Source organism: Balaenoptera borealis (genome assembly GCF_965194805.1).
Source record: "Balaenoptera borealis genome assembly, chromosome: 6".
NCBI classification, from domain to species: Eukaryota; Metazoa; Chordata; class Mammalia; order Artiodactyla; family Balaenopteridae; genus Balaenoptera; species Balaenoptera borealis.
Genome location: NC_138863.1, coordinates 73,815,622 through 73,841,773, shown reverse-complemented (window position 1 = coordinate 73,841,773; position 26,152 = coordinate 73,815,622). Strand labels below are relative to the sequence as shown.

General features: G+C 41.9%; 1 protein-coding gene and 1 long non-coding RNA gene across 3 annotated transcripts in view; one reads left to right on the top strand and one right to left on the bottom strand.

Moving 5' to 3' along the window:
* ACVR1 (activin A receptor type 1) overlaps positions 1 to 17,720 on the bottom strand; it is a 124,416-nt gene extending 106,696 nt beyond the window's left edge. The window contains exon 1 of one of the 2 annotated variants that reach the window (XM_082395327.1): positions 17,167 to 17,720. The gene's annotated coding sequence lies outside the window, so the exon portion shown is untranslated. The remainder of the gene's footprint in view (positions 1 to 17,166) is intronic. The other variant, XM_082395328.1, reaches the window with a different exon arrangement.
* A 448-nt stretch (positions 17,721 to 18,168) lies between these two features.
* On the top strand, positions 18,169 to 25,296 carry LOC309630292. The gene is made up of 2 exons (XR_014245577.1): positions 18,169 to 18,799; positions 24,650 to 25,296. It is a non-coding gene; the product is annotated as an uncharacterized lncRNA (long non-coding RNA).
* Positions 25,297 to 26,152: the final 856 nt, after the last annotated feature.

Sequence of the window (26,152 nt, the reverse complement as noted above, 5' to 3'; positions counted from 1 at the left end):
AAAGTGCTCTAATATGCTTTTGTCCTGTGGCTACAATTAAGGTTGAAAAGGCCTTCGGTTTTCCCCTCTAGGACATCATCAGATTCGAATGACTCCTGTCTCGTCCTCATCTCCCCTCGGTGTGCTCTTTCAAAAGAGCCTCCACATCCGTCCAGTTGCCCCTGAGCGACTCCTTCCTGCTTTCAACTTTCACCACTCACTCAAAGCCTCTCCTCTCTTGTCCTAAAATTTGCTGATTCTATTTCTTTACTCTCTTTCATCATTCCCCTTCCCCAAATCCTAACACCGGATCTTTAATGACTCATGGAAAAGATCATTTAAAAAAAAAAAAAAATTGACAGTGGTCCATTGTGATACAATAGAGAATGCGTAACACAAAATAACAGCTCCCTTGATTCAAAATAACAAGTATTTATTGAGGGCCCACTGTGTGCCCTGTAAGGGCTACCAAACAAGATCAGCTTTCAACAAAGCTGAGAGCTTTGTGAGAGGAGTTGATTCATCCCCACGTCCCTCCACTCAGCTCATCAGAGTATCTCATACATAAAGGAGGGCCCCTCTGAAGTCCAGAGAGGTTTGGGCCTCTTCCACTGTGATGACTTCTGGTATTATATAAAGAAATGTCAAAACAGAGTGACAAAAACTGTGTATGTTTTAAATATTTACAAAACATGCCAGGCAATATTACTGGGCTGGTCTCAAGATAATTACACGGTCCAGTAATGAGACACAAGTCCAAAGTTGTATGATCCAGGATGCCTCCTTTCAATCCTGTTGGTATATTTCTGGGGCTCTATCATTCAAAAGTAATGTCAAGACCAATGTGAAGGCCCTTGAGAGTGGACGCTTGGACCAAGGGGCGCTCATGTCCACCACCACCTCCCAAGGTGCCTACATAGCAGTGAGTGGAAGAGTCAGTAAACAACTCAACAGTGAACATAAGGTCTCTGTCCTCAAGGAATTTACAAACTAATTGGAAAAAAAAAAAAAAAAAAAAGACACACTCTCCACTCCCATCCCTCTCCAAATATAATGGAAGAAATATTGCACCAGGAGACCAGGATCCCATACTGCCTCCATCACTGACTGATCCATCACAAAGTCTTTAATCTTGGGCAAGTCCTCTTCAACACATTTAAACTTCAGGGTTTTCTTTTTCTTTTCCTGTAAAATGGAAGAATACTAATCTTGGCCCTGCCTTCTGTGCAAAGGTTATTTAGAGGCTCACATAAGATGTGGTGGTGTTTTGGTAAACTGCAAAGCCCTCCACAAATGTGAGCTACATAGGAACAAAGGTTGAATACTTAATCATGTGCTGCCTTATCATCACCATAAAAAAAACTTAATAATATTTATAAACATATAAGTTCAGAACTTGATATTGTTGTGTCCAGGGAATAATAAGAGAAGGAGGGGAGAAAAGGTTTATGGCTATGACTTGAAAGTAAAGCAGTTTCATGGGGCTCCAGAGAGTTCTGGCAATTTTTCTGTGAATATCTGAATATTCCTTGTAATCGTTACTCCTTGTTGAAATAACGTCCATGAGTAACCACAAAGATGACTACTCCCCAAACAAACCCAGGCTTATTCCCTAAGGCCCCATACTATGCCAGGCTTTTTCTGCAGTTAGAACTTCTAGAGTCATTTGCTCTAGCAAGTCTCCTCCCTCTCAACCCACTCTAATCTCATTTCCTCCCTCATGCTAAACTTACACAAACAGGACTAATGCCACCCTAAATTACCAAAACAAACTGCCCTGGAGAACCCTTATCTGTTTGGGTCACAAGACTACCTGGGAGAGCCTCCCCTTCCTCCAGGTGGATGAAGAAGACACTCCCCTTGACGTCCCTCCCGCTCCCCCAATTCCCAGACTCGGCCCTTCTCCCTGCACTCACCCCGTGGACCCTGGGGCAGATCACCCTCTCAGCCCTTCTCCCCAGGCAGGTTGATCCCCACCTTGAACTTCATGCCCGGACCTGGAGAAGCTCTCAATGGTCTCCAGCCCAGCCCTTTCTCCTGAGCTATTACCACTTTTCTTCTGACAGCTCCCCCTGGACGTCCCAGAGCCGCTCAAGCAGGACGTGTCCAATTGAGCCTGTCCCCTTATAGCAGTCCCTGCGCCTCCCTATTCAGTTCTGTGATGGCCGCCCACCCCCGCTGCAACCTGAGATTCTCCTCCTTCTACCTCACCACAAAGAGCAGATCAGTCAGCTCAACTCCCTCAACAGCCCTGAAATCTCTACTGTCCTCTCCAGCCACTTTTGTCACTGTTTCTTGACCAGACTGCTGTTCCCCTGTCTCCACATGAGTGTCCCCGAAGTGTGGGACATGTTCTACTGGTGGTCCCCCAACATGATGCTCCATGGTTCTTAATTTTTTTTTCTTTCCAATGGTTAATGTTTCTCCTATTACATATTAAAATAAATTCTTAAGGTGCACATCGAGACCACATTTCCACAAGTATAGTTGCTTTGAACAGACTTTCATGCACATTGGAATAACCTGGGGACCTTTAAAAATACATCCCAGACCAATTAAATCACAGCCCTGGGCAGGGGGATGGGCATCAGGTTTGGAAATTCCCACATGCTTCCAATGTGCAGACGAATTTGGGAATGACTATTAGAATGAGCCTGAAACAGGTATTTACGGAAAAAGGCTGTGCCCATTTAAAGAAAAATGAAGTAATTAGTCAAAGGTATGGTGAACAAATAGGAAGGGTGCCCAAGGGCACCCTTGTTTGCCCAGGGTTCTAGCACTGAAAATCCTGGGATAGCTCTCTGTCCCAGGCAAACTAGGATAGTTGGTCACGCTACTCAGATGAAGCAGCGCCTGAAGTTTGGGAATGAGTGCCAGCATTTCCCAAAACATGTTCAGCAAAATACCATCCACTCTCCCTGGGGTGTGAACAGCTGTGTGGCTATAAAGGGTTCCACTGTGGAATAAACTTGAAAGACCCCAGGGATATCCCAGGATAGATGATTCAATTAATGGTTTTCCTCAACGCCAGCTTCTCGGAACTTCCACTGAACTCTGGTCATTTACAGTGTCTGAGAAAAGGACATAGCCTGCATTTCTCAAGCTCATATGAGGACCTTTTTTGTGGAGCACTATATGATTGAGGTTTCAAGAGACTTTCTGTTAAATGTTGCCTCACTTTTACTTCCAGGCAATTCTGGGAAAAAGCGAATCTGATAATGTCACTTCCTCATTATCAAGCTCATGCTTTTTAAAAAAATAAAAAATAAAAAGGTCAAACTCTTTGGCAGTGGTCTACTTTCCCAGCTCTCCCATCTTTTCCCTTCCTGTGTTCTAATGTTTTTCAAATTTTTAGAAGCATTCAAATCACCTGGAGATAGTGCTGCAATGCTGATTCTGATTCAGTAGTACTAGGGTGGGCCTGAGACTCTGCATTTCTAGTGATGCTAACTCCCAAATGATGCCATTACTGCTGATCCAAGGACCACATTTAAGTAGCATGGCTCTGGTCACACTCAGTTCTAAAGGATGCTATCTTTCCTACAAGCCTCTGTGCCTCGAAGGCCCTTTTCCCACCTGATGCCTTCCTACTCATCCCTCAAGATGCTTGAGAACATCATTACGCTGAGAAGATGACCTTGCTGCCCTCTCAAACAGAACTGCACATTCCAACTTTATGTTTACAGCTCCATTCTGGTGCTTCACTCTGGTGTAGCTTGACTATTTTTCTGTCTCTCCCAAACTGAGCTCTCTTGACAGCCTTTCTGTCTTTATATTCCCAGTGCCTGGTACACGGTAGCTAGTCAACAAATCTATACAGAAGGAAGGAGTGGCTACACAAAAGAAATGCATGAACTTGGTCTAGGGAAGACTTTTAGAAACTGAGGTTATTATACAGAATCCAATTTTCAGCTTGGAGTTTTGTGGTTGAGGATCTTCAGCAAGAGAAACAAGCAGAATTTATGCTATCATTGCACAGAGTCAAACCACAAAGGACTATCATCGCCTATTTTTTATAGGATACAAAACAATAAAATTCCCAATTTTCTCAAAGTGAAAACGAAACCCAGATAATCTTCTGATTAACATTTAACAGACTAAAATCACCAGGCACAGTGGAAAATGAAACACCATTGACCTCTAAATCTGTGTTCATCTACTTTACAGAGAATCCTTCTGACAATTCTAAGTTTAAACAAACCTTTGTGAAAAGAGTACTCAAGCAGGTTTAATGTAGTCACAGCTGTCAAAATCACGGGCAATGTATCACACTTAAGAGAGCATTTGAAAATGTGTCAATAATTATAATTAGACACTTGTACCAGATCTAATATACTTTCACTGCCCTTTAACTTCAACTGATGTGAAATTAAAACCAGTTTCTTAAAAGTCCAACTCTCAGAACATAATTTAATTCTAAAGTAGATATAAAACCTGTCACACTACTGAGATAGAGTACATTTTACTCAAGAGGAGAAAAGGCCACAGTATTGTAATACATCATTTTAGGTAAGGTGACCACCTTTAATGCTGAAAGGGTAAAATATATTATCAAGGTGACAAAAATCTTCCAATATTTACTTCACCTCTTTGTATTTAAAGATTTTCTCTTCAAAATTATGCATGACCCGCACAGCCCAGAAATAATAACTATTAACATTCCAGTTTATTTCCTACTGGTCTTTTTTTCTCTATATCCATATAGTATGTAACTACAAACCTGAATTGTACTCTGGTTTATGTTTATGGAATTGTACATAATTTATGTATATGGAATTATACTGTTTTAGTGTCCTGCTTTTTCTACTTAATGTTGTTTTATATAACCTCCATGGTCATTCTATTCATTCCAAAATTTTCTTTGTGCCTACAATGGATAAGGCAGTAAACTAGGGACAGGATACACACACAGGGAGTAACAGACAGACATAGTCCCTATTCTCAATATTTACCCCACAGATATACTAACAGTATACATACATACATACACACACACACACAGAAACACAGTCTTTGTGTATACATACCTAACCTTTACAGGTTATTGTAGAACATTTAAGTCATTTCCATTTTTTTCTTTTTCGCTACTCTACAGAGACTTGAATAAATTTGTATACTTAAAGAGCTTTAGGGATTTTTTTGTTTGTTTTTTGATGAGTAACCAAGGGCTCAAAATCTTTTCCAGAAAAATTACATTTATATTAGCAGCCCAAAATTTCCAAGTCTTTCAAATGAAAAAATCCAAGCATGTTGCTTAATTTTAGAGGAACCAATTCTAAAGAAAAAATGCAGTACAGGGAATAAACATGAATTTTATATTACATTTTATTTACTTGGTTTTGAATTTTTAAATACATCTAATTTGGTAACCACCAGGAAATCCAATCATCTTATTAATCTATACCAGTTAAATACCTCAAAATATTAAATAATCCCCTATTTTCCCTTCTTCATATTATAAAATACTTTGAAAGAGCTAAAGTAGTCTGCTCTGGTCTGTTCCAAAGTCATAAATAAAATTTCACTGTTTCTTAAAGACTGTCTATCATAGGCCTATTGCTTTTTTAAAAAAGCTATTACAAAAATAAAATATTTTTCCCTACGTCTAAAAATCCATTGCCTCTATTCTTGCTCAATAATAGAAAGCTGACTATATGGGTTTCTTGGTCACTAATGCCTACTTACCACTCACCGTATTTTAAAAAAAGAAAAAAAAAAAAAAGAGAGAGAGAGAGACAACCAACCATATAAGCTCTGCTTTTAACATAAAGCACAAACCAGACCCAGTGCTTTAAAACAATCAAAGTAAAGCTGTGGTTAGCAAGGCTCCCAAAGCCTAGGGTTCTTCATAGGACTCAAACTTACACAGGGAAAAAAAAAATCATCAAGCTCCATTTACTGGAAGGACCAAAACGGAGGAAGACTGAGAAAATCAACAAATTATCAAACTTTAGAAATAGCTGAGTCTATGCCCTTCTTCACAGATGAGGAAAGAAAAGTACTACAAAGAAGAAGGTTGATAAAGTGACTTTCTTGGGCCACAAAATTGGTTTACACCAGAGGACAGACTAGTGCTTGAGTCTTATGGGTTACTTTCTCATTTCCACCATGCCATTTTGCTTCACTGACACAACCCAATATCCAATTCATGATACAACCTATACCGTAATTTCAAATGTAAATACCCTTTAATTCAGCAATTCCAATCCTAGATATTTACCCCCAGATATACAGGAGATAGACAGAAAGACAGACGGATCTACATATACATCTATATCTAAATCAATATGTAGATATAGTAGTAAATGTAAAGATAGTCACTGCAACATTGTAACACATAATGTTACCTAAAATAACAAGTGAAAGACTGGCTGAATACATTATGATACATCCACACAATGAAATACCTTTCAAAAGAATGAGGAAACTCCGTGGTAGTGATAGCAAAACATTTCCAAAATAAATTAAGTTTAAAAAGTCAGGTGTAGAATTGAAATGTGCACATTATGATACAATGTATAGGAAAAACACATTAGTATGTGTTTGTAAATGTAAAAGCTATCACTGTAAGGATACACAATTAGTTTTAATCACTGTTTTTCTCCAGGAAGGTAAAGTAGAAGGCTGGAGGACAAAAGTTACCTTTCACTGTATACCCTTCCTATACTTCAAGTCTTGCCTTGAGCACATGTAACATAACATAAATTTCGTTTCTAGAACAGAAAATATTTTAATGAATGATTTTTGATTTTGATCTTAAAAATATATGATTTTTAAGAAAAAACTTATAAGAACCCATATTAACATATATATGTAATGAAATAAAGCTATGTGTGTATTAGAAATAAAAACACCAATTTGAAAAAAAAATTTTTTAAGAGTAGGATGGCCCAAAAAGGAGACTGAAATGTCCAAGACAAAAGTCTTTATGAGAACAAAAGAAATGCCCTCCTGGAAGATTTCCATGTTCAATACCCACATCTGAAAAAGATTCACTCCACCTGTGCTTAGACTGTCCTAAAACAATAAGACCCTTAGGGATTAAAAGGGAACCAGGGGAGAAGGAGAGTAGCTGAGGTGGACCTAAACTGATTAAGTAACAATGAGTTGGAGGGAATCCTAAACAAATAAGCCAAGAGAAGGAAAAAAAAAAAAAAAAGAAAAAAAAAACCTCATCTGAATTTGAAAAGGACATTCCATTCTAAACTGAACCATTCTCTGACATTTTCCCCCCATCTCAGGACTACAGCAACATTTTCTATCACCTGTGTACCAAAAAAGAAAAAAGAAAAAAAGTCATTGCTTGAATCCTTTTCACCTAAGTAAGGCTTAGCAAAATAGGCATAAACATAAGTTACAGGTGTCACTCATCAAAAAGCATATATGCCTTTGATTCTATGAGCAGATGTTCATCAGTTCCCATGTTTAAAAGCTGAAGATTGTTATTGTACTCCTTTGTTAGGATAAACATTTGGTTTATTTGCAAGACAGGGCACTTGACCCAAAAAAGTCAATAAGAGACTTTGAACTGTTTGTAGCTGGTTCATTTTATCATTCAGACCTTAGCCCACTTCTTCCCATTTCCAAAAGGCATTTCCATCCTCTTCCACAGCTCCAAGCCCTTATCTCCAGGGCTCCAGGATCATATTTGACAGGGTTCCAGTCAACTCCTCACTAGACTCAAGTAGGCCCTCTTCTAGGTCTGTGTCCCACCAGAACCTCAAGGCTAGTACCATGCCCTATCTCAAACCAGCTCCTCTTACCAACCTTCTGCTTTCTTTTAAGATCAACACCATTCTCCTAGTCATCCAGGTTCCAAAAGTCAGATACGTTTGTCCACCACCCATCCCTCCCTCTCTTCACAAAAAATGATGTATTCACTCTACAGCTTCTCCAGCCCAAAACCCTAATTCTACCTACTTTCATTTCCTCTTAGGTGCTGGCCATCTACCTTCACCACTAAACTAACCATCAATCGCCAACGAAGGCTATATAACAGGGGTTTCACACTCATGTGCCTATAGCAACAATGCAGTTAGCACACAGTAGTGAGGCAGGCTAGGGGTCCAAAGAAATAAAGAATAAATAGCAACTGATGCTGGGCCTCAGTATCCGGGGGAAAACAGGATGAGCCAGGACTGTGGTAAACACAGCACACATGTCCCCGCAGACAGACACAATCACAATCACAGGTTTCCTGCAGGAATATGGGCCGGCTGCTGCCAGAGCTTTCAATTTTACAGGAGTAGGTGGAAATTTGGACTTTTTGTGGGAAATTTCCCCATATTTAAATGTTGGCAACCATTTAAAAAAATGTTCTGAATGCAGTATCAAACAGGACACAGCTCTGAGGTGTATTCAGCCCAGGGGCCATCAGTTTTCAACCTCTGCTATAAAGCATGGTGACTTGGGGATGTATAGCCTGGGTTAAAGCTCAGACGTGGGACCTTAGACATCCTCCATCACCCCTCTGAGTCTCAGTCTCTCCTTCTGTAGAATGGGGATAATAAGATGAAGTATCTCACAGAGCTGTATGAGCCTTAAATGAGAGAATGCAAGAAGGGGCCTGATCAGGTCCTCCTTCACAGGTATTATTATCTTATTGCTGCTCTTTAAAAATCAAGTCTAAAATCTCTAGTCTGGCATTCAAAGTAAACCATAATTTGGCTCTGAATCTCCCTTTCTAAGTTTTCTTCTAAAGTGCTCTTACCTTAAGGTACTCCAATCACATTACAAAGAGCTTTTAACTTTTTTAACTTCCAGGAATTACCATATATGCTTGGCAAAAAAAAAAAAATTATAAAAAAGTGGGAGAGGGTATGCAATATAACCATTTAAACAGCACTGGCCATTCTACTCAGGACACTTTGGCCTGGAAATTAGTACAAACCCAGAGACATGAGTCTGCTGTTCCTTTGAGATGTCTCAGGTCTTAATGCCTCTCCAAGAAGCTACACCTCAAGGCACTGAGTCTGACTCTAGTGATTAAAAATATATACAACTCTGGGACTTCCCTGCTGGCACAGTGGTTAGGAGTCCGCCTGCTAATGCAGGGGACACAGGTTCAAGCCTCAGTCCGGGAAGATCCCACATACCGCAGAGCAACTAAGCCCGTGTGCCACAACTACTGAGCCTGTGCTCTAAAGCAGGAGCCACAACTACTGAGCCTGCGTGCCACAACTCCTGAAGCCCGCGCACCTAGAGCCCGTGCTCCGCAACAAGAGAAGACACCGCAATGAGAAGCCCACGCACCGCAACGAAGAGTAGCCCCCCACTCACCGCAACTAGAGAAAGCCTGTGCTCAACAACGCAGCCAAAAATAAAATAAATAAATAAATAAATTTATTTTTAAAAATATATGTACAACTCTATTTTTTACAACTTGACTCAAACAAAAGCCAACTACCTTGTATTTACTTGCCCCATTCCCTGGTTTTGGAATGTTGCCTATTCCACAGCCTACACACATATAGATACCTCTCCAAATGATAACATCAAAATGGAACCTCTTTCCAAGGCCAGCCAAACAGCTACTTCCTCAAAGGTGTTGGTTGATCCTTATCCCTCTGTATCTTGTGACCAAGATACTCAGAGTTCTGCCCTTCATAGTTACATGTGTGATTCTTCAAACCCTTACTCAAGTGCACCTTAAGATCAACTTGGTTTTACTGAACTTGACAAATGCTTAATAAATGAACGACAAAGAGGGGAAAAAGAGGAAGCAGAAGCAGCAGCAAGGCAGGGAAATGTTAATGATAAAGACGATGACAATAATGATGGTCGCCGCCATGGGACTGTGCTCTTACTTACATCTCTGAATGCAAAGAGCTGTACCCTACGAACCACGTGTTGCGTTTCTGAACAATAAATGTACAGGGGTATCTTCCCCACCTCTCTCTCGTCCTTTTGGGGCACGTGACCTGCATAGGCACTCCTGCTGTCCCCATACTATGAAAAATTACCCTCCCATTCAAATATAATCTAAATAAACAGGGAGCTAAGTGGCTCCTGCCACCAGTTTAAATTAATTAGTGCCACCTTCGATGCTGATTGGGATCAAGATAATGATGCACTCTTGAAGCTGGTCCAAAACACATATTAGTCACTTTAATCTGATTTGGAGAAACAAGCAAAGACCCCTACACAGAGAGAAGAACACCAGGATTGGGGGGAGGATGGGGGAGCAGAGGGGTCTGCAGAGTGACTGAGACTCATACAAGAAGAAAAACAGAATTCTCACCCAGATTAGAAAATATTCAGTAAACAAATTAAGGCTGATTTTCACAATACCTAGAATAGGTTTTTCTAAACGGCTGCTTAGAACCCGTTAGCAAGTTGTGAAATCAATTTAGTAGATAGAGACCAGAAGTTTTTGTAACAAAAACTGAATAGAAATTAGAAAGCACTGCAATAGTGTTTTGTAAAATGTGTAATTCAGCTTTATCTTTAATATGCGTGCGTATGTGTGTATGTGCGCTCAGTCATGATGTAAAATCAACTGCTGAGAGTCAAAAATGTTTTTAAAACACTGAAATAGAACGTTTGTGTTTATATAATCTCTGGGGACTAAGATTTTCCATTTTTTACTAGGCCACACTCATAAAATAGGAGAATGTTTGTTCTTGCCACCTGTTGTGCACAATAGTTCAGTTCTTCAAGTTCAAAAAAGCCTATAAAAAATATCATTGGGCACACTTTTCCCTTACCATTTTCCTATTCCCATAAGGGAAGGTAAGAGTCACTCTAGAAAACCACCTACACTTTTTCTTCCTACTGGTTGTCCCTCCATATATTTCTATCTCTTGTCAGTCCCTGACATCAAGTTACAAGTCCAAAAGCTTTGGCTCTCTCGGTGGTTATTTGCTTATAAGCACTGAACTATCACTTAAGGAGAGTGAACAAGCACATTGGATTTTCACCCAGAGTGTAACACCGCTTATCAATCACGGCAAAAGTGAAGATTCAGAACTTGGTTTAAAATAGCTCCTCAACCTATCCCCTCTAGACCAGAAATGCTTTTTCTCAAGTTCTTTTTATGGCTCATTTTTCTCAGTACCTGCTCTCCAAACTCCAAGTATCATCCCACATCTAATATCTAGCTTTGTCCGAGATCACCCCTACCTTCCTTTATCCCCTCTGCACATTTCTCTTCAAACTCAAGGTTATTTTTTAGTTCAGTCAATAATTCTTCCAAAAATGCCTAAAAAAGAAAAAGAAACAAAAACTAGAGCAATCTTATTTTCAATGGCATCCATGCTGCATGGTGGCCACAAAGGCCCATCCGGCTTTCATAGATGAGCAAGGCACCCAGCTGTCACGCATTCGAGTGGAAAAGGTCTACGTGGGACACCCACTCAAATCAGCCCTTAAAAACCTACCGAAAGAGGAGTTTACTTTGGATTCTGTCCATTTTCCCAAGAGGTCATCCACCTTCCACCTCTCACATGAGCACTGTCTACCACGCTATTTTCACAGTCAACTGTTTGAGAACATATGCAACAGGAGAAAGTTAGTGTCAAGGAGTCAATTCACCAGTGTTTGAGTCCCAGCCACACACACGGTACTGCAGCAGTCCTGGCTCTGCAGGCTAGGAAAAATTAGTTGAGATATTTTTCCCCCAAAAAAGAGGTGTCAGCCCGAACTCCAAAAACAATCAAAAAAAGTAAACATATACGAAGAGAATACAATAGATGTTTATTGAGTTCACTAAGTTAAAATACCAAGCATAATAAAGGAATATCAAAAACAGTTCCTTCAACCTAGAGTGCCTTTTGTCCCTGGTTCCCAAACACATTTAAGGACTTGTGTCTGGCATCATCTTGTCTTGCGACCGCCTGACTGTCTAGAGTACTGGCTTCCTTTGCTCCTTTCACGTGCAACCATCCAATCATTCTCTCAGCAATTAAGAAACAATTTACTGATTGTGTGGTCCGGGCCAGGTATTATATTAGGTGCAAGAGATACACAAAAGATGAATACGACACAGTCCTTGCCCTCAAGGAGCCCAGCGAGAGAATTTGAAAAGTTTTAAATTGGTGAAGGGAAATGAATTGTGTAGAACTTTAAAAATGGAGGAATGAATAACTTAAAGTCCTTGCCCTCAAAGAGATCAATCAAGTCCCAGAATGAGTAGTGAAGATGACCAAACACTAAAAGAATGTCAAAAGGCAAAATCCAGGAAGCATTCTTGCTTGCAATGACCAACCATTCTGAGCCCTGAAGGATTTGACCGTCCTCAAAAGTGGGGGAAAGAGGGATAGGGCAGCCAAGGTTTAGCCTTATGATGAGAGAGCTGAACTCCTGCAAACCCATCAGGACACCTGTGCTAAATCAGACCCTCTGACCTAGCCCATCCTCCAAAAACAAACTTCACCTGCTGCACGAACCTCCACAAAATTTGGAAAGGCTAAAATGTAAAGTCACTTTCCCAGTCACAGAAATAAAGGTCAAATACCCAGAGCAAACAATGAAGCAACTCGAATGGGCAAAGTGGAATGTTGGTCAAAGACTGAAACCCAAAAATCAAACAACTGAGTAGCGGTGGCTCTGGAGAACAAAGCTCTCCTGGATCACAGAAGAGTCTTTTAGACATATAAACAAGCTCAGATTTCCAGAAACACATATAAGAGCACAAGAATATTATTCGACTGTGCAGCCGGTTTGAATATTGGGGGTGGGGGAAATATTTGTTTCAACTTCAAAAAGGAAGCTGCTGGGTCTCCTATTAGTTAATTTTGAGAGCATAAGTTCAAGTAAAACTACCTTCTATCTGAACCAACGGCAGTGACGTGCCAACCACACCAACTTGACGAAGCTCTTTCACAAGGGGTCTTTAATTTGAAGGCCCTTCCCAATAGACAAATCCTGGTTTGGAACTTCTGATTCTTAAACTAGCATGGCAAGCAAGAGCAGTCTATGGCCAAGTATTAAAAAAGAAGAGGTAAGTATTCCATTTGGTTCTTTTAAGAGCTGGAGTTGGCCACAGAAAGAAACACAAAGTTTTCACTCCAAGAGATCAAAGAAAGCATTTTGTACCAGGAAACCCAATTCAAATCCTCATTTCCAGGAATAAAGCCACAGTGCCCAATATTTGCTTGGGAAAACAAAACAGGAGACTATGTGGACTCCAATTAAAATCTCTGATGGCTTTATTTCAGAGCCTCGCCAGTTTAATGCTGTGAACATTTTAGCCAGGCACTGCTTTAACTTAAATAGCGGCTTCCCAGTCTGAATGGTCACACTTACACTGGGAAAAACCGAAAGCGTTTTAACACTTCATGACAGCATTCTTTGCCCCATCCTGAGCACTAGATATATAAGACAAGGTGATGCTGAGAAGTGCCAGCTTCAGCCCAGCCCATGTCTCCCATAACCGCCGTCAGGAGAAACCACACAACAGTCCGTGCTGTTATTCTAGTCACAGTATTGGAAATGAGAGTGGAAGCAGGAGAAAATAGGCAGGGGGCAGGGGGGACATACCTCAATCTTACTCAGGTACGACAACAATCAGCTTGCTTTAAAATTATCACCTGGGGTCTTGTCAATCAGCCAACAGTTCTTGCGTGCCTACTTCACACAGGCACCAAGCTAAGTCTACACAGTGCAGTGAAATACTCCCCAAGTAATCATTATGTTAATGGTTATGTGTTTAATTTCCTTTATCTTTTTATAAAAAAGAATGCATCGTGTATGTAGGTTATAAAGTCTAAAAATAAAATCAGCACCCATGAACACATCACTTAATCCAAAAACCAGAATATCACCCAATAGTGTATCATCTAACTACCTCCTCCACCCCACCCAGACCCCCAGGTCCCCGCAACACACACACACACACACACACACACACACACACACACACACGGAATTCATTATCCTGAACTTGGGTTTCAATCTAAGTATGAATGCATCGGGCTTCCCTGGTGGCGCAGTGGTTAAGAATCCGCCTGCCAATGCTAGGGGACACGGGTTCGAGCCCTGGTCTGGGAAGATCCCACATGCCACAGAGCAACTAAGCCCGTGCGCCACAACTACGGAGCCTGCGCTCTAGAGCCCGTGAGCCACAACTACTGAGCCCATGAGCCACAAGTAATGAAGCCCATGCGCCTAGAGCCCGTGCTCTGCAACAAGAGAAGCCACCACAATGAGAGGCCTGCGCACCACAAGGAAGAGTAGCCCCCGCTCGCTGCAACTAGAGAAAGCCCGCGTGCAGCAACCAAGACCCAACGCAACCAAAAATTAATTAATTAATTATTTTTTAAAAGTATGAATGCATCTTTAGGATTATTTCCTAATCATAACCAGTGAGTTAGCTTTCCAGATACAGCAGTGTTATATTGTTTCTTCTTAAAAGATGATGTCTTTAAGGGTTTTTTTTAAAGGTGAATCGTTGCTTTAAAGACAAATACTAACTAATTAATAGACTGAGACAGACTTAGCTATGGTAAACTCATGAAGACAGTGTACAAATGAATGACCTTTGGCAAACACTGGCAAGAATGGCCGAGAACATGGGTTCCACAGTCCCACAAACTCCTGGTTCAAATCCCCCACTCCACCACTGACTAGCTCTACAGCTTAGGGCAACTTAATTTTGCCAAGCCTCAATCTCTTATTGTAAAGGAATGAAATGATAATAAAACATATGGTTGTTGTGAAAATATAATGAAAAAGTGTGTGTAAGGAGCCGAGCACAGTGCCTGGCATGTTGTATCCACTCCACCTCCTCCCCAAATCAACATGTCTGTCATTAAATTCACTCAAAACACATCAGAGGATTTTGCCACCGTCAGTAGTTTACTTCTCCCTGATTTCTAACATGTAAAAATAAATCAAGAGTCAGGGATCCAACAGCAGAGCAAGCACAGAGGAGAGTTTCCAGTCCCAGCTCCTGTTTGCCTAAAGTACACTATTTACGCATTGATTCCATCTTCACCTCATGACCTTGAATAGCAGGATCATTTTTCAAATCCATTCCTACCCCATCCCTCCCTCCCACAGAAAGCTGGACTTCTCAATCCCACCTTACCTAGAAGCCTATCACGATCATCACGGGACTAGCTCTGTGCAATCTAGGGTAAGATAGAGGCATAGTCTCTACTTACTGATTCAATCAGTTATCCGTTCTGTCGACAAATGCACAAAATTTGGTAAATCACTACTTTGAAAAAAGAACATTACAATACTAATAATGGAATTAAGTTCCTCACTTCTGAAATTAATTCGCCACATTCCTGAATATGGCATACTCCTCCATCTTTACTCTGCATCCTTAGTATCCTTTTAAATTACTTAAAGGTAACAAGAAACTTATTCGGATTCAAATGATCACTCTCTTCCAAGGTACGAAAGTTGTAAAACTACTACCTATATCAAGTTTTATTTAAAACCACCCTCTCCATTTCAAGTAAAACTTACCCATACTTCTAGAAAAGGAGAGAATGAACCCATCCTGGCCCTTGATTTTTTTTGCCATCTATCCAGAATTTACTGCAACATCATTCACCATCTTTGAGTATTTTCAGAAGGGGTGACGGTAGAAATGCGATTATCCAACACACAATGCCATCAGTCTAAGGCCTACCCATCTCAGCCTCAAAAGACTTCTGTTTTTTTTTAATCCCAGGACAGAAAACAAAAACAACTGAATCACAAGAAGGGAGACTTGGTCTTAGAAGCCAGGTGATCCAAGTCCTGACCAGGCCTAAGACAACCTCCCAACCCCTGTGTCCCCATCAGTGAAATGGTGAAGATCCGTATTTCATACTCAAGCATACTGTAAAACTGGGTGGTGAGGCCAGTGTCTGAGGTCAGCACAAGTCTAGTGTCTGCTGGCTGCCCGAGCCCGGGCCCCCTGCCAGCCACCCACCTCCAGAGACAAGTGCCAGGACATACTATAGTGTTTCCATTTAAGGATCGCCACTTGGATCAGCCCAGCTCTTGAAATTTCTTACCACCACCTTTCCAGGAAGAATTTTTGGGGGGGAAAAGGGAGGTGGTGTCTATTTTTTGCCACCGCCTTTCCTTGGGCTGTCAGAGCAGTCAGCATCTGTGGGACAGGATTCTTTAAAACCACTGGGTTAGCCATGTCTAAATGCGAGGGCCTCTTTTCAAAAATATACAAAGTACGTATGAGATCAGTCCCTTTTCTCATCATCATCGAACTCCCACCTCACAAACTTCGAAAAAGAAAGAAAGCCCAATAAAATTAACAAATCCATTGTATTACTTTGCTACCTCTCTCCCAAAGCCACGTTAAGCACAACTTTTTAACCAAGACATTTCTTTTGCTACTAAGTGGAATGTTTTCTTCCCTAAGTAGCTTCTTGAAGAGTTTCTCTCCCATGCAAGGAGCGTTCAAAACTCCCGGGGAAAAGAAGGGGAGTCTGGGGAGAGTGGGAGACCTATCTGGCACAAACTGGACAGAGCTGAGGCAGTCCAGAACCCGACGGAAGTTAGGGAGTCCGGCAGCCCCAGAGGCCCACATCTCTCCCCAGCGCACCCAAGGGTCTAGCCTCGTTGTTTTGGTGACCGTGTTGAAGGAAGGATTTTAAACTTGGCAAAGTACCGTGCAACATCTGTAACCACATTTGCCTTCTGGGGATCGGAAGATGAATCCCACATTCCTGGCTTTCAAGCTTTTTTGAAACTGCAGCTAGGAAGAACTGAGGGAGGGAGGGCGTTGAGCAGAGTTTATTGGCTGTCTTTCCAACAGAAAATTCCTCTTGGAAGAGACGGATATTTTGAGGGTGGGGGTGATTCGCCCATCCCTTTACTCTCTACCAAGCTCAGCTAGGAAGGTGAGCCCCGTGGCCAGGCGGTCAGATCGATTTACAAGTCAGAGGCACGCACCCTGAAGGAGTTCACTACATGCACACACGCGCACACACACACACGCACACACACACACACACACACACACACTGCAAAGCAGAGACCACCGCACTCCGCGCCTCTGCCCTCTGCCACATCCCACCGGCAGTTCAGGCCCACAGCAAGACAGTTTTGTTCCGCGGCGGCTTCCCCCACCGAGAGTGAATCGGCTTGGGGGAGAAAGGAATGAAAGCGAGGGGGAGGCACCTCAGACGCCCACCCTCCCACCCCCAATTCCTGCCCCTTCTCCCGCTAGGCTCCCTCCTCCCTCGGTCCTCCCGGCTCCGGCAGGCGCGGCCGGCGACCTGCACTAACCTCTGGTCCCGCGGCGGCGGGGGGCCGAGCCGGGGGAGGCGGAGTGCGAGCCAGCCGGGCGCTGCAGGTCGGCGCGGCACGGCGCGGGGCGGGGCGGTGCAGCCGGCGAGGGAGCCCGGAACTCCGCGGGGCCGAAGGCCGGCGGCCGGCCCAGAGCGGCAGCGGCGGCGGCTGCGGCGGACGGGTGCGGCGAGCCGGTGCGGGGCGCCGGGGGCTTTCCGGCCCTGGGGCCGGCGCGGCTGGCCGAGGAGCAGCCTGGCAGCGGCGGCGGCAGCGGCAGCCACCCCGGGGAAAGAGCCGGAGGAGGGAGGGGAGGCGGGGTGAAGAGGAGGCGGAGAAGGAAGGGGAGGAGGGCGGGCGGAATAAACTTCCCGAGGCGCTGCGGCACGGGCTGGAAAGACGGCCGCGGGCGGGCCGGGTGGGGGCTGGCCCGGGGGGCGGCGGGGGTGGGGGGGTAGGACGGTCACTGAGAGTAGAAAAGTTCCCCCAGCGCCGAGGGGGAGGCTGCGGCTGCGGCGGCGGCTGCAAAGAGCAGGAGCCGGAGCGGGAGGAGCGGGAGGAGGAGGAGAAGGAAGTGGCTGCGGAGCGCTCGGCCAATGAGTGTCTGGAGCTGTGATTAACCAGGCAGCAACACATCATTTCCTCCCGGCGCGGATCCAGGGAGCCGGGAGGGAGAGGGAAGGCGGCGGGGCGGGGCCGTCCCCGCGCCCCCTGCAGGCGCCTAGCCGGGGGCGAGCCCGCCGAGCCCCGCCGAGCCTGGCCGAGCCGCCCCCGGCGCGCCCGGCGCTGTCTGGCCGGCAAGGAGGAGGCTGCGAGCGCGCCGCCCGCGGGGCTCCTCGGAGGCGGGGAGGCGGCGGGGCAGGCCCGAGCCGGGCTCCCACGGCCGGGGTGGGAGGTGGCGAGGCTGCGCAGCGGGGTGAGTGCCCAGGTAGGCGCGGGCGGGGCCGTCTGGACAGCTCCCGGGGGCGGGCGGGCCGGCGGGCCGGCGGGTGGGCGGGCTGCCTCCCGGGCTCGGGACTTCGGGCGGCGTGCGGCTGGAGTCCAGCTTGGCAGACTTAGGCTGGATTCTCGGAGAGAAGCCTCGGCATTCTCATCCAGGCCATTTCTGACCTGTCTTCGATCCCCTTCCACTTCGCTTATTTCCTCGCAAGGTCTGGGGTTATGCAAGAGCTTGCCATTTTTGCAGTCCGCCTCCTTAGTAATAAAAATATGCATTTGGGGCGTGGGGAGGGGGTTCTGCGGTAATCTAGCCCTGTCCTAGGCGCCATGAGAGCTTACAGTGGATAGGAAGGGACATTCCTCGCCACAGAGAGGCTGACAACCTCGGTCCTTAGATACACAAAACACACCAGTGTGCTAATATTATCCAGAGCATCAAAAAGGCATGTGAGGATCAAATTTTGCATGGTGCCTGCTGAGTGTAAGGAAAGCACCAAGCCATTTTCTCTGCCCTCTAGAAGTTTAGAATGCACAGTTCTATCACAAAGCCAAATAAAAGCGTGAAGCTAATAAATGGGAATACCATAAAGTATTTTTATCTCTACAGGTTCATTCATGCAGCAGGCATTTACTGGGTGACTGTCTGCAGTACTGCAAAAGGCTGCAAAGAAAATGGAAGATCTGGTCCCTGCAGGTCAGGAGTTCACAATCTAATTAGAAACACAAGGCAAATATACATGAAATCCCTAGAAAAGAATCCCCAGGTACTATACAAGCAAGAAGATGTAGAAGGCTGGGGGCATTTTTCCATAAGGGGAAGGGCTTTGTACCTGTGTGACTGGTGGGAATCAGGAGAGGAAATTACAGGTCAGTCAAGCAAGAGTGCCTGTATGTATTCTGGCTCTGTAGAACAATGTGGCAGGGACCTCAGTGTCACTTGGCTGAAGCGTCAGCCCTGCCACTTACAAACTGTGTGACCTTGGGCACATTTTTACCCTCTTTAAGAGGGAATATAGCCTGTCTCATGAGGTTTGTTGTGCGGTTCAAATGAGATTACACACATGTGGGAGCTTCTCAAACTGCTGTGTAAATATTCCTCGGTCGGGTCCATTTACAGCGTCCTCATGTTACTGACCTCTTCTTGGTAAGCTGTCTTGTAGTATCCTCTAGGCTGTAAGCTCCAAGAGGGCAGAAACCAAGTTTGGTTGTGTCCACCATGTATCATCATGCCTAGCAGAGTAGCACATGTGAGTACTCAATGAAGGTTTGCTGAGTAAGTCAATAAATGAACTAATGAATCCTGTTAAGCTTTTGACTGTTCCTTTTATCTCTAACTTCACAGTGGTGTTATTGTGTGGCTGGCTCAATGCAGAATCCTCTAACTCAACCCTCATGTAAACTAAGTTGTATTCCAGGAGACTCTCTGGGAGGATTCTGGGTACTTCTTGCAGCCTTGTAACATAGATAAATTGATAAGAGTGTGTGTGTGTGTGTGTGTGTGTATAAAACAGGAGGATACACAAGGATACAGCCTTTAACACAAGGCCCACCAATGCAAGGATACAGCCCAAATACAGTCCTTTGGCTTGGATACCTTAACCCAGGGTTTCTCAACCTTGGTGCTATAGACATCTTTGGTTGGATAATTGTTGTGGGGTGCTGTCGTGTGCAGTGTAAGAGGTTTTGCAGCATCCTTGACCTCTATCCATTACATGTAAATAGGACTCCCTCCACAGTCATGACAACCAAAAACGTCTCCAGACATTGCCAAATGTCCAGGGAGGTGGGAGGAAGCAAAATCACTGCCCCTTGAGAACCACGGCTCACCCCAACTTCTAACCCACTGATTTAACTCTGGTGGAAAATCACACTAGTAAAGTAACTTGGAGGAAATACATCTTCTGTTTTTCTCAGATTCCCAGATCTCTTCCATCGTATGTTTCAGGGAGCAGGACTCTTGTTAATTAATTGCCTGCTGCATTGTGAATTGGCAACTCTTCTGTTTTCTGCATATCCTCCTCCTTTACGCCCAGATCAACATGTTCATTTCTAAAAGTCAACAGCTTTCAAAAACTATTAGGAAACAGAATCCTGAGCAACCTAAGAGTCCTGTACAATATTTTCCTATAAAATTGGGGAAATTTATTCCATAAAATTTTGCAGATTGTAAGTGATACAGAATATAAATTATAATTTTTAGAAATGATTTCATTTAAAATATCTAAGTAACTACAGTGAGTGATTTTCTCTCATCTTAAAGCCATTTCTTTTTGGCTCCCAGAGTGTTTTCCTTTCATAATGGTATAAAGGAACATGGCTTATTAAAACCTATAAAGCAAAATTCAGCTTAGTTATGTATATCAACTTTTACAAGCAAATTCTTTAGAAGAATATTGGTGAGATGTTTGAGAGTTGGTGTTGATGAGAATCATGATGGATTGATGTGCTGCAGTTAAATTTCTAGAGGTTTCTGGAAGAAAAATAAAGATTAATGGTTGAAGGAATGAACAAACAAATTCTGATAAGTCTGTTCATTTGATTTGGGCATGTAGAACCAAAAAAATATCCCTGCTCCCAGCAGGCAATAGTACCATGTTTACAATGCGAGCAGACATTTTTGTTCAGCAAGACAATATCATCTGTCTTATTAAATAAAGATATTTGAAGCATTGGTTTTATAGTTTTGTTCATATTTAGTTTTGGTTGTACAGTTGTGTAATGGTTACAAGCATATGGAGATTAGTTTATATCTAGCTGAGTGGTCGTTCACATTTAAGTTGAGCGTTGAAGGCTGGGTAGGCATCCAAACTGCTTAGAAAAAGCGCACAGTTTGAGGGCTGGATGTGGTTTATGGTAAAGCAATTCTCCCATTTCTGTTTTGTTAGACTGGAACTAGGACACATACTCTTAGGGGATCTCCAAGTTCTCTATGAAGTTTGTTCTTTTGCTTCAGTTACAATATTTTTAAAAGAAATTAATATCATATTAAAGTAATTAATATGATGCATATTCTGGATCATATAAACGTCTACCATACAACCATGAGTCCACTACCCTTTTTTGCTATGTACCTATAAAGAACATGAAGTTCATTTAAATGAAATTTTATAAAAATTATTTAAGGCGGGGCTTCCCTGGTGGCGCAGTGCTTGAGAGTCTGCCTGCTAATGTGGGGGACACGGGTTCGAGCCCTGGTCTGGGAAGATCCCACATGCCGCGGAGCAACTAGGCCCGTGAGCCACAATTGCTGAGCCTGCGCGTCTGGAGCCTGTGCTCTGCAACAAGAGAGGCCGCGATAGTGAGAGGCCCGCGCACCGCGATGAAGAGTGGCCCCCGCTTGCCACAACTAGAGAAAGCCCTCGCACAGAAACGAAGACCCAACACAGCCAAAAATAAATAAATAAATAAATAAATAAATCTTTAAAAAAAAAAAAAAAAATTATTTAAGGCATCACTGAAGGTCCATGGAATTTTTTTTCCTTTTGAAGGTGTCCATACATTACTCAAGTGTGGGAAATACTGACCAAGCTGCATCGTAACTATTCCTGGCGAATGATGAATTAAAAGACCCTGAGATCTAGAATTTAGTCCTAATACTGAGGCCCATAAGAAACCAGTATTATGTTCCAAAGATTGAAATGACTGGCTCAGAACAGTAAGAGGTAGAAGGGAAATCATAACCTGAAAGGGTCACTAAAAATCCTATCAGGACTGGCACCCTTTTCCTCAAAAGGTAAACATTTAACCAGTTAGGACAGACACTTGTTTATCTTCCAGTTAAACTTTCCCAGGTGTATGAATGACTCGTTAATTGTTCATTTCATACAAGACTTTATTGGCCATCCACCATATTCAAAGAACTGTGGAAGCTACAGCCACTTCCCACTTGGGAAAGTTCATCCAGTGATTCCTGGCACAGCGGGTTACATGCAAACCAGTGCGCGGCTATGAGCCAACCATGTGATAAAAGAGGCATTACAAAACGATTGCAGAAAGGAAAGATTATTCATTAAACAATGTTGAGGCACTTGGACAAAATCCTATTATTGCATCTTCTCACACCATTCCTGAAAAGATTTCCAGAAGAAATAAAGAGTTAAACATATTTTTTAGATTATAAATTAACTCAAAGCAAATATAGGTAGATACCTTTGGATGAGGAAAGGACTTTTTTTGTCTGTACCACAGGGCTTGCAGGATCCCAGACCAGGAATCGAACCCAGGCCCACAGCAGTGAAAATGCCAATTCTTAACCACTGGACCGCCAGGGAATTCCCAGAAAGGACTTTCTAAATAAAAGCTATGGAAGAAATAAAAAAGATTGGTTGGCTTGACTATGTAAATTTTTTTCCTTAAAATGTCTTAGGGAACAAGCAAACAAATAAAAGGGGGTGGGGGGAGCCAAGTAGTGAAGCTACTTACAACATATACTCAAAAGGGTTAAAATCTTTAATATATTAAAAAAACTTACAAATCAACAAAATGTACCTTTTAATAGAAAGTTGGGTAGATGTCATAACAGACAAGGAAAAATAAATTTTACATATGAACATTAGGAAAAAGTTTACTCTAAAAATTGAAAGGGTAGTGCAAACAAAACTGAGATAAAATGTTTTACACAATTTGTCAGCAATTGAGCATCTTATCTGTGGGTAAGATTGACTTTTAAAGGACATTCAGTTGCTGTGGAGACTGTAAACTGGAAAGCAGTTTCTTGAAGATAATTAAATGATATGTATCAAATACCTTAAAAATACTTATATCCTGATACTTTAATCCCATTTCAGGAATTTATTCTATGAAAATAATCATCAATCACACAAAGATTTATGTAAAAGAATGACCATCATCTAATAATTTTGGAAATGCCAGCAATAAAGCATAAGTTGAAAAAATAGGATACAAAGATAATATTCCAATTCCATGACCCTTATAAACACACAAATCCCTCACACTCACATATACACAAAGATGAAAGACTAGAAGGAAATTATTTCAGATGTGTGGTAATTATCGTTGAATCATGGATAGGGTTGACTTATTTTCTTCTTTACACATGTCTGTATGTTGTAAGTTTTCTATATTACTTTCATAAGCAGAAGTAATCATTATAAAAATAGAAATGCATATATTTTTAAAGGGTCTGACGATCATGGAACAAACCTAACTGGTGAGGAATGTATATGGACTTATATGTGTGAAGCGGGAGTTAGGAATTAGAGAATAGAATTCAAATTAGGCCTTTTTGTGCTCTGCTGGTAGGTCCATATCTTTCAGAAGAAAATTTCCCAGAGGCCTCAGAGCCTTGTCTCATTCTTTGCCTGCATCTCAGTCTCTTTGTGACTCATTTCCTTGCAACCTTGAGGGCTAGATGCCCATCAGCCCTGTGCTCGGTCTTGCACACATTCTGAAGCTGCCTGAGTTTCTAATTCGCTTAACTATGGTTAATTTTGCTACATTGTAGAGATGTGGATTTTTAAAAGCTACTCCCGTGGATGAATGCCCTCAGGACAACCAAATTAATTCCTTCCTCAAATTAAACAAATATATTTTGAATATAACTGTGTAGTTCTTGGTAGAATCCAGCATTACAGTGGCTTTTTGTTTTTAAGGAACATTCCTTTGCCTGACTGGTCCCTCCGAACACTGGCATCATGAAGACATTTTCATGGATAAGAAATCAAATTAATTTTCCAAGTCCTAGTGTAGCCCTACTCCACCAATATCTAAAATCCAAAGGCTTCCTTTTTGTTAACCTACTTTTGTTTAATGAAACTCCAGAGATCAGCTGCTAAGTAAGGTTAATTACATACAGCGGAGGACTAGCTATGTGACCTTAGGCAGGTAACTTCAGATTGCAGAGCCTAGCTTCTCCTTAGGTGGAAACTGAGGGGTGAATTGCGTTTCAGAGGTCTCTCAGTTTCAAAATTCCACGACTCAAGTTAGAATTACTAAGAAGCTTATTATCTGAAATTGTTGATGCTGTGTTTGACATTTTGGGGGACGAAAAGCTTAAGATTCTCTAGGAACTAACAGAAGGCCAGTGGCACTGGAGTGAAAGGAGCATATGGTGAAGTGACCAGAGAAGACTGAGGTGGCCCAGCCCATTCATGCAGGTCTCACAAGAACAGAGCCAGGGAAGTGATTAAAGGGGTTTAAGCAAAGGAGTGAGTGACAAGTTTGCTTGAAGTCATTTATCATTACACCCAAGACATCTGTACTCCTTTGTTAACAAGATTTTTCCCCTAATAATTATTTTGTTTAAAAAAAAAGATACAAAGTATGCAAATACAAAAGGATATATTGTATAACAAAAAGTAAATTCCAGAATCACCATTTTCCCAGCCACCCATCCTCTTAATGCCGGCTTCTATGTGTCCTTACAGAAACATTGTAGACATTTTAAACTATACATTGTGCACTCTTCTGTCCTTTGCTTCCTTTATTTATCACCATACCAATAATACTAGGCCCTATTGTAAATAGTCTTTGCTATTACAACGAAGTAATTACAAGTTTTACTATTATTGTTCCCCCCTTCAAGTAAACATAGATTCACAGAAGTAAGACTGGAAGGGACCAAAATCTCATCTAGTCCCAGCTCTACCTTTTACAAGGAAAAAGTTTATTGCTGAAAAGTCATGTGATTCCTCAAGGTCTCACAACTCCTTAAGGTAAGGCTGGATTCGGAACCCGGCTGTCCTAATCACCTTTAGGTCCCTTTATACTTTCTGATTAGAAAGTTATACATGTTGTAATTAAAAATGCTTTTTAAATGATATGCATTGTATGATCTGGTTTTTAATTTTTAAACAGATATGATGCACAGAAATGAGTTTGGAAGATATGCAATAAGATGCTGTCAGTGGTAATCTTGGCAATGTGGGTGATCTTTATACTTTTTTGGTTTTTATAGCAAGTTTATTGAGGTTAAAGGCACATACCATACAATTAACCCATTTAACCCATTTGAGTGTACAATTCAATGGTTTTTAGTATATTCACGGAGTTTTACAGCCATCACTACAATCAATTTTAAAACATTTTCATTACCTCCAAAAGATACCCTGTACACATTAGCTCACCATATTTACACTTTTTATTCTTATTTGTATTTACTAAAAATTTTAAAGTAATTGGTACTGTTATAATAAAAATAAACAAATCTATTAGAAAGAAAATTAAAATAATGCAATATTCACTATGAAAATATACAGAGGAAAAGTATTTCAAAGGAGATAAAATCACTTAATTTTACTACTTCTGATATAAATAGATATAAATTTTGGATAATTTTCTCTTGGTCTTTTCTGTGCATATTTATATATTACAAGGAAATAAGCATAGCTTTCTCCTACTTGTCTTAGTTATATTATTAGCATTTTCCCAAGTCATTAGATATTCTCTGAGAGTATGATTTTTTTGACTGATTTAAGCCTATGGATAGACCACAACCTTTTACAGCATCTCATTATTTCCTTAGGATAGGTTCCTCAAAGTAGGAATCTAGATCATATTTCCAATTGCTAAGTAATCTGAACTGCTTCCAGTAGCTTGTCCATCTCACCATACCCTTTGCTGTCTTTGTCACCACACCCTCTATTATCCTTGCCAATTTGGAAATTTAAAAACATCTATGTTTTAATTTGCATCCTCTTGATTGCTAATGAGGTTGTACCTTGCTCATAAATATATCAACTGTTTGTATTTTTCTAATTTTCTTTTCAGTTAATGCCCTTTCCCTATTATTCCATTGGAATGTTAGTGTTATTTTTATTGACAAGAGTATAAAGAGCTTTCTATTTTCCTTTCCTGCTGAGCATTGACCAGGTAGAAATTCCAATCTATAAACAACTTTTAAAGATTGACTTGGTTTCCACTTATTATTTCTCACATTTTTGCAATGGGACTGGCTGCCTTTCTTTACGGGGACTCTTTCCTATTTTACTTAAGAAATTGCTAACTTCTTTGAAGTTCCTTGCAGTTTGATAAAACAGTTCAACAATTTCATTCTAAAGCTCCCAAAATAATACTGTATTTACTACCA